Source organism: Meles meles, chromosome 9 (genome assembly GCF_922984935.1).
Source record: "Meles meles chromosome 9, mMelMel3.1 paternal haplotype, whole genome shotgun sequence".
In the NCBI taxonomy this organism is placed as follows: Eukaryota; Metazoa; Chordata; class Mammalia; order Carnivora; family Mustelidae; genus Meles; species Meles meles.
In genome coordinates this window covers 71,616,868-71,626,978 of record NC_060074.1, presented here as the reverse complement: position 1 = coordinate 71,626,978, position 10,111 = coordinate 71,616,868, and positions in this window count along the sequence as shown.

Below are 10,111 nucleotides of genomic sequence, written 5' to 3'. Positions count from 1 at the left end.
AAAAAATTTAAAAAGGTAATGAAAACCAAATATCAAAAAGTAAGCTTAATTGGCTTTTTTTTTTTTTTTAAGATTTTATTTGTTTGACAGATAGCACAAGTAAGCAGAGTGGCAGGCAGAGGGAGAGAGAAGTAGGCTCTGCTGAGCAGGGAGCCTGATGCAGGGCTTGAGCCCAGGACCCCGGAATCATGACCCAAGCTGAAGGCAGCTGCTTAACCAACTGAGCCACCCAGGCGCCCCTGAATTGGCTATATTTTTAAAGCCAAAAATTGCCAAAGCATTACTTATCACTAGCATCTTGGGATGCTAGTTGGTTCAACAGCAGTTTAATACTACATGAGTATGTTAGAAGATGTAAAAATTACATCCATAGGATTTAATGTCTAGATCTTGGGAAACAGTTGGGGACAGACAGGGTATGTGCATCACACTAGTGCCATTTCCTTTCCTGGGAATTTTATGTGCTTTATGTAATTTAGTCCTCATGACAACCCTGCATAATTGGGAAGAAAAGATGTACAGAAAAATAGGCTTAAGGTGGGTTAATTTCCAAAATCAGATAACCATTAAGTGGCACGGGATCCAGATTGAGACCTTCCTTGATTTCAAAGACCATGCTTGATTTGTTTTTGTATGTTAGGGCTGACAAAGCTGATTTGGGAAAAGATGTTTTGTTACAGAATATAAAACAAAATTGAAGCATAATCAGCATTGTGGGCTTGAAAAGAGGAAAAGTATGGTGTGTGGTATGGAGTAGATGTGAATAAAAGTGCAGAGCAGCAGCAAGAACCCAGCTCCAGTTGGTAACATGAACTTGTAGTAAATCTCAGCCTAGTTTTATGACTCCCCAGCAATGTTGGGAAGTTTGTTAACACAACTGATACAGAGCAGTGAGGGTTATCAAGGCTGGTTACTGTCAAGAAGAAATGACATGTCAAAGGAGTTTTTTTGTTTTTTTAATATTTTATTTATTTGACAGAGAGAGAGGGAGAAACAGGCTCCCCACTGAGCAGAGAGCCAGATGTGGGGCTCGATCCCAGGACCCTGAGATCATGACCTGAGCTGAAGGCAGAGGCTTAAACCACTGAGCCACCCAGGCGCCCTGGTCAAAGGAGTTCTGAGCAGATAGCAAGCTAGGACATTGTTCAACAGGCTAACCTATGGGCTTCAAACTTGGTAAGGAATGAGTAAAGCCACAATAGGAGTGATAAGCTGAGGGTATTATGGAAAGATGGAAGCATCAGGAATCTCTTCCCACCTAGCCAACGATTGCACTGTCCAAATCTATCTAATTTGACTATATTGGAACTCTGTCCAGTATAGGCAACTTCAGAGGAAGGCTTGAATTGCAAATTGGGGCTAATTTCAATTTCAGTCTTAGAGTAGCAGCTGCCAACCCTCAGCCCCAGGGCAGGCTGCTGTGCACATCTGGAGCAGCTTCCACACAGCTTGAAGGAGCCAGTGTAAGCAAAAAGAAACCTGTCCTCCAAATATTGGTAATTAATGCTTTGATCATTGATTGCTACTTCTGATATAGAAGTACAGATAAAGAGGAAGATGGCCATTATTGCTGCATCCTCCCTTCATCGTTGCAAGCTCCTTCCCCTCCAGCTGAAGTGACTTCCAGCGGAAGGTACCATTCCCCCTTTGTTCTCTTTTTCCCCTTTTGGGAGCCAGACTCTAAAGACTAGGACATTCAAAAACAACTGCATATACAGGGAAAATTAGAAAGTAACCACTCATGCCCAAGAAAAGGCACAGAGGGGGGCGCCTGGGTGGCTCAGTGGTTTGGGCCACTGCTTTCGGCTCGGGTCATGATCTCGGGGTCCTGGGATCGAGTCCCGCATTGGGCTCTCTGCTCGGCGGGGAGCCTGCTTCCCTCTCACTCTCTCTGCTTGCCTCTCTGCCTACTTGTGATCTCTCTCTGTCAAATAAATAAATAAAATCTTTAAAAAAAAAAAAAAGGCACAGGGTCAGAAAAGAACAGACAAAACATTGTTTACACATCAAGCTAATCCTTGGCACAGAGACCGTATACAACAATCAAAAGTAATACTAATAAAATAGCAACAATAAATCCTAGGGAAGGAGAATAATCTGATTGCCAGAGACACCACATTACTCAGATGTCCACTTTGCAACAACAAGAACAAAAAAATCACAAGGCATTCAAAAACAAAGTATGGCCCATTCAAAGAGAAAACAAAAAATCTTGGAGCAAAAGACCTGATGGCAGATCTAGACAAAGACTAAACCATATTAAAGATGATCAAAGAACTAAGAAGGTGGAGAAAGTTTAAAAAATGATGTATGCATGAACTTCCTTATTCCAAAATTACTACCAAGCTGCAGTAATCAAAACAGTGTTAATGGCATAAAGACAGAATAGACCAATGGAATAGAACGCCCAGAAATAAATCCTTGCATTTATAGTCCAATAATTTTTCTTAAAGTTTTTTTTATTTATTTGACAGAGATCACAAGTAGGCAGAGAGAGAGGAGGAAGCAGGCTCCCTGCTTAGCAGAGAGCCTGATGCGGGGCTCGATCCCAGGACCCTGGGATCATGATCTGAGCTGAAGGCAGAGGCTTTAACCCACTAAGCCACCTAGGCGCCCCTGCAATAATTTTTTTTTTTTAAAGATTTTATTTATTTATTTGACAGAGAGAGATCACAAGTAGGCAGAGAGGCAGGCAGAGAGAGTGAGAGGGAAGCAGGCCCCCTGCCGAAGAGAGAGCCCAATGCGGGACTCGATCCCAGGACCCTGAGATCATGACCTGAGCCGAAGGCAGCGGCTTAAACCACTGAGCCACCCAGGTGCCAGGAGTGTCAAGACCATCCAATGGGGTAATGATAGCCATTTCAACAAATGGTGCCTGGAAAACTGCATATTCACATGCAAAAGAATGAAGTTGGACCCTTACCTAACAACATATACAGAAATTAACTCAAAGTAGATGAAAGACTTAAACATAAGACCAAAAATTACAAAGCTCTTAGAAGAAAACTGCAAAAACTTCAGGACACTGGGTTTGGCAATGATTTCTTAGACAAGACACCAAAGACACAAGCAACAAAAGAAAAAAAAAACTAGATAAACTGAATATCATGAAAGTTTCAACATTTTGTGCAATAAAAGACATGCTCAAAAAGACAACACACAAAATGGGAGAAAATATTTGCAAATCCTCTATCGGATAAGGGATTAATATCCACAATATGGAGAGGAGTCCTAAAATTCAACAACAAAAGCACAACACAATTTAAAAATGGTCAAAGGACTCAATAGACATTTCTCTGAAGATACTCAAATGGCTGACTGATAGATGAAAAGATGCTCATCATTACTAATCATTAGGGAAATGCAAATCAAAGCTACAACGAGATACCACTTCACACTATGGTATGACAACTATAAAAACAACAAAACAAAACAAAAATGTTGGCAAGGATATGGGGGAATTGGTTCCAATTCATATTCAAGAACACTTCTGCGCTGCTGGTAGGAATGTAAAATGGTACAGCTGCTATGGAAAATAGTGGTTCCTCAAAAAGTTAAAAATAGAAGTGCCATATGATCCAACAATTCCACTTATGGGTATATTCCCCAAAGAACTGAAAGCAAGGTTTTGAAGAGATACTTGCATTATTCACTATTATAACTAAACTATGGAAGCAACCCAAGTGTCCATCGATGGATAAATGGTATAAGCAAAATGTGGTATATACATGCAATGGAATGTTGTTTAGCCTTAAAAAGGAAAGAAATTCTGATAGATGCTACAATTGGATGAACCCTGAGGACATTATGCTAAGTGAAACAAACCTGTCATGAAAAGACAAACTACTGTTCGATTCACTTAGGTAGTTAGAGTAATCAAAATCATAGAGACAAAAAAGAATTGTTATTGCTAGGGGCTGGGGTGGGAACAATGCGGGCGTCTAGTTTAATAGGCATGGAGTTTCAGTTTTACAAAATGAAAAGAGTTATAGACATGGATGGTAATGATGGTTGCGAAACATTATGAATACATTTTTTTTAAGTTTTTATTTTTAAGTAATCTCTGTACCCAACGTGAAGCTCAAACTCACAACCCCGTAATCAAGATTTGTATGCTCTTCCAACTGAGCCAGCCAGGTGCTCCTCATTATAGATGTATTTAATATCACTGAAATATATACTTAAAATGGTTAAGAGGGTAAATTTTGTTTTGTGTATTTTATGAAAATAGAACAATCAAGGGCCCAGGGAGCACAATATGGTTCAGATCCATTTCTATAAGAGCCAGTAAACAGAGAAGAAATGTAAAGAACTTCAGAGTTCAAGCTCTAAGAGGTAAGGTAGTTCCAAGGAGTGGTAAAAACTTGCTGAGCAGCTGAAGTTAGGTAGAAATGAATGTCACTAAAGTTAAGTTTAAAGAAGGATTATAGATAAATGGGAAATATCATTTGAGAACCAAAAAATATATACTCACTATTTGGTAATTTTAGCCAATGTGGTTTGGTTTGGGTGTTAAGTGTTTGAAAGGAGAAAACATCAGGACTATCTTCTGCAAAGCCTTCTAAGTACATGATTTCTATACCTGAAATTATGAGTTGTTGAAGTCTCTACATGCTAAGCATATACTAATTTGGTAATTTCACAGTATTACTTTATTGAAAATATTATGGACTTAAGACCTAAATACATAGTCCATCAATTACTTGACAAATTCTTTACATTATTAGGACCAAAAAAATTTTTTTTCAGATCTAATACCATCCTCCTCTGCCTCAACAAACATGGCAGTTGGACTTTGACTCTGCCAAAAACATTATTATGCCTTAGCTTGCTTTGATGTACAGATAGTTAATAAGTAGTAGTCAAAACTTATGATAGTATAGGATTTATAAATGGTATCACAATTTTTACAGATTTTTTTGAAGGTAGGTAGTATGAGCTTATATATTCTTCTTTTCCCTCCACTCACCCTAATCCTACCCTCTTCCACTACACAAGCTTACTTGTGCATTCTTTCTGGTGATGTGTATATTAAAATATACTACAGCATTGCTACTCAAAGTGAGGTCCAGGGATCAGCAGTGTTAGCATCACTCCGGACCTTCTCAAGATAGAGGTTCTAGAGCTTCACACCAGAACTTCTGAATCAGAATCTGAATCTTAACAAGGATCCCAGGTGATTGTATACACATTAAGCTTTCAGAACACTGTACTAGAATTCGACAATTCTTCACATGCCTTGACTAGACACCTTATCTTTCAAAAAGCTATCAATTCATTAATTGGGCAGGTTTTCCCCCCCTTTTGGAATGTACTGCTAATCCAGTGACTCTCAAAGTGTGGTCTGAAAATTCTGAGGGCCCTTAGAAACTTTCAGGGGGTTCACAAGTTCTTCCCTTTTCCACTGACATAACCATGTGAGGCTAGATTGTCATCAGAACTTCAACCAAAACAATATGATGCAGCAGATCAAATATGGAGATACAAAAACGCAGCTACTATTAAGTGTGATGTAGTTATTTACAGAAGTGAATACAATGCCTTTCTATTATTGTGTTGGAACATATAGTTATTTTTTAAATGTTATTTATGTTAACATGTTGTTATGGAGTGTGGGTTCCCAAAATCAAAAATTAGAACCACTGGTATAATCTGTCAGTGAGAAAATAGGCTCCAGTATGACATTTCACTTACAATTTTATAGAAATAGTTTTGTAAATGGAGGGTAACCCTCTATCTCTAGGTCACATCCTTTTAGCTGTCTGTTTATAATCTCTAAAAATTGGCCTATATTCCTTGTAAGAATCTGCGTTTCCTTCTCCTGAATGATGCAAGTAATCTATCTTCTCTTAGATGTTCAGTAACTTAGAGTTTCTTTTCCAAGGGAGCTTAAATATTGAAGAGAAGAATGACTTAAGATTAATAGGGACTCATAAATCCAAGGGCTTTTGATTGTTCTAACTATTAGCATGACTAGTATACAACTGATCTTGGCAGAGACTCCTAAGAGGACCCATGGTTGCTGGCAGTGGCTATTTTTCAACAAAAAGCATTTAGTTAGCATTTCCTAGCCATAGAGATTCAGGATCTGCTCATCTTACAGGAGAGTCCCAGGGTTTGCTTTCTCAAATGGTTATATAGTTCAGCTGAGTCTCTCAAATGCTGGACAGCTCGGTATTATTCCTGGGGGAATAATCTATCTAATTCTATCTAAAGCACAGCTCAAAATATTTATCTACCTCTCTAGAGATATTTAACACATCTTTAGCTCTCAAGACCCCTCAAATTGTACCAAGGGAGTAAGCTTAGAATACTGTTATCACGTTCCTGCTTTTTCTCCACAGTACTTACTACTGTTTAAAATGTCATATTGTTTATAAATGTGTTGTGACTCCCCTCCTCTCCCATGAAAGGCTCCTTAAGGGATTGTGTCTTTTTGATAGTTGTAGCTGCAGGGCCAGGAACAGTGCCTGGCATGTTCATGCTCAACAAATACTGATACTCTATGAATAGTAAACTATAGAAACAGAGCATTAGGTTGACATTTAACCTAAGAGGCTATCTCCAAGGTGAGAATGTAACTGGAAAGAGCAAGGTATTATTCTATGGCCTGGGAAGGTCCATATGACCAGGACTTTCTTGGTTTCTGGCTTAAGGAATTCATAGCTTTGCTATTATGTGGGCCTCGGGTTGACAGTTATGGGGTCATAAAGGGTAGACACTGGAATGCCAGACAGAATTCTTTACCCTAGGAGTGGTTCTATTTACCTGCATTGGTAACTTAATAGTGTGTGGAAAGCTAAGTGTAATGATGATAAGCCCTCTTTCAAGCCAGTGGGATGAGAAAGTGGAAGGAGGAGGCATTGATACAAAAGATGGAAAGAAAGTAGGCTCTTAAATTCCATTCTCTTTCTTTGGACTGGTCTCACTGAAGCTGGCATAAACTAAAGTATGATTTGAAGATAAATGCAGCCCTCTAATTTTCCCCCCACAATGCCACACACAATTAATTACAGACCCTTTTGAGACTCAAAGACTCAGGGTGGGAAGTGGACAAGGATCCTGCTTGTACTTGAAATGTTCTGAATGAAAATTCCCATAGTGAGAACAGATTTTAGAAGGTTAACTATAACGTAGGCCATTTCAGGGATGTGCAAGAAAACCCTAGCTTGTCAGAGGGAAAGAAAATCTGCCATGAGGTAGAAGCTACAAAAAAAATCAACTAAAATGTCTAGGGCCATGCTGTCCTCATCACTCTGCACTGGGCTGCATCTTCAGGACACCTGTGAAAATGCAGAGGCTTTCTGTGAGTCCAAGGCAGACATAAAGGATATCCTAGATATCCTGTGTTTTATTTAGCTACAGACAGAAACTTACAAATTAGATCTTCCTTTTCACTCTATTTGTCATATATACATATCTGTGTATTTATATTTTAGTATATTTAAATACTATATACTTGAGTAGGGTTTTAGTTGAATTCTTAAGAACCACAGCAGATTAATGGATTAACAACCACATAATAACTCTTCTGAACAAGGTAGAAATACCATGCTCTGTGGCATTTGGAAGGCTTTGAGAGCAATTAGAGGCCTCCATTGCTTCTTGCAGTATGTAATAATGGGCATTTCTGTGATAGAAATAGTTTTCTTCAAATAGCTTCTTGTATCTAAGGGATACCCATTTTATTCAGAAGTCATGCCGAGTTCTTAGAGGAGGTTCACCAGACCTCACTAATTTTCTTAGGAGTAAGTGGGGGTAGATGTATGTTTGGGATGATAAGATAGGCAAAAAGGGGGTCCAGAACAAATTTCCTGCATTTGCAAAAGACTGTAGAGAATTTTAGAGCTGTTAGGGGATATTGAGGCATGACAAAGAGAAAAAAATTGAAGAGCAAAGTGTTTTAAGAAGATATGGATACTGAGACTTACAAGTTCATGAAATCTGGGGCGCCTGGGTGGCTCAGTGGTTTAGGCCACTGCCTTCGGCTCAGGTCATGATCTCAGGGTCCTGGGATCGAGTCCCGCATCGGGCTCTCTGCTCGGCAGGGAGCCTGCTTCCCTCTCACTCTCTCTGCTTGCCTCTCTGCCTACTTGTGATCTCTCTCTGTCAAATAAATAAATAAAATCTTAAAAAAAAAAACAAGTTCATGAAATCAGAACTGAAAATAATTAACTATATTCATTTGTCTAAGCTGAATGTTTTCTCCATTTGTAGAAAGGTTACAGTAAAGGAACTGTTGTGAAATTACAAATACATAAAGTAAGACACTTTCTAACTACTAGGTTGCCAACATGGTATGGAACATATTTGCATCCTTTCCACCTGTTTTCCTCTGTGATCTCCTTTATTTTTTCTCACTTTAAGTTTACTTTTTAAAAAAAGAAAAGTAGTTAAAACTGCAATCTCACAACAGAGTACAATTTATATTACTATAATTCTCTCTTCTATGAGGACTTGAAAGAATTTCCTTAAAATAACATGTTCCTCTAGTGCACTGTAGATATTTAACTACTTGACAAAAGACTGGAGAAGGAGGGATGAGGAGGAGAAATTTAAAACCAAACCTACTGCCAATTGAAAATGAATAAAAACTGGAGAAAAGAATTTCTAATTTTTTATGTAAGTGAGTGGTAAATAATTGTTTCAAGAAAATCTAATTGATGCAAATTTCTTTTTCAATGCCATAACATTTATAGTTCTTTTTCTCACATTAGACATTTTGAAAGTTGGAGAGAAGAAGCACCATATTAGTGAATACATACTTGTCCTAACAACTTGTGATTGTCAGTTGCACATCTTGTCCATCACCATATTCAGTATCAATAATCTGAGCTGCTGAGGTTTAACTGATACTTAGTGCTCCATGACACAAACACTGCTACAGTGTCACTGATAATAGATAGGGATAGTACTTTCATTTTAACTTGAGAAATAAACAATATTAATATTCTGGCTTCTTTCTGGTCTCTTGAATAATGAAATTAGTTTTAAAAGTGTGAGTTGGCTCACATATATGTCCACAGGCCATAAACTTGCTAAAAGGTTCAGTGCCGTTAGAATTTCACTTTTATGCCAGATACTTATTGAACTGCACATTTATTAATTTTCAAATACAACAACCCCACAACTTTCCAATAATTTCAGTTTCACTCTGATTTGGATGTTTGAGAGTGCATTTTATATTAATACACAAACTTTATTCTTTTTTTTTTTTAAAGATTTTATTTTATTTATTTGACAGAGAGAGATCACAAGTAGGAGAGAGGCAGGCAGAGAGAGAGAGAGGAGGAAGCAGGCTCCCTGCCAAGCAGAGAGCCCCATGTGGGGCTCGATCCCAGGACCCTGGGATCATGACCTGAGCGAAAGGCAGAGGCTTTAACCCACTGAGCCACCCAGGCGCCCCCACAAACTTTATTCTTAATTTATAGTTACATAGTAGATGAAAAAAAACAATGCATGTAGACAACTGGCTTTTAAAAATATAGTTAAAACAAATTTTTGCAGGAGCCCCTGATCGTGCTTTTCATTGTGCATCTTTATTGAACAATCAATATCCCCCAAACTTAACACTGAAATATTGAAGTTATACAGAGAATCATAGAGCAACTTTAAAAAGAAATATTTTGGGGCGCCTGGGTGGCTCAGTGGGTTAAAGCCTCTGCCTTCGGCTCAGGTCATGGTCCCAGGGTCCTGGGATCGAGCCCCGCGTTGGGCTCTCCGCTTGGCGGGGAGCCTGCTTCCTCCTCTCTCTCTCTCTCTCTGCCTGCCTCTCTCCCTACTTGTGATCTCTATCTGTCAAATAAATAAATAAAATCTTTAAAAAAAAAAAAGAAAGAAAGAAATATTTTTCAGGGCACCTGGGTGGCTCAGTGGGTTAAGCCTCCGCTTTCAGCTCAGGTCATGATCTCAGGGTCCTGGGCTCAAGTCTCGCATCAGACTCTCTGCTTGGCGGGGAGCCTTCTTCCTCCTCTCTCTCTCTCTCTGCCCGCCTCTGCCTACTCGTGATCTGTCAAATAAATAAATAAAATCTTGAAAAAAATATTTTCAGCACTATTCTTCTGGGTTTTCAGGAGTATAGCTGTGTCTATTGCAGAAGAGTAAATATGGT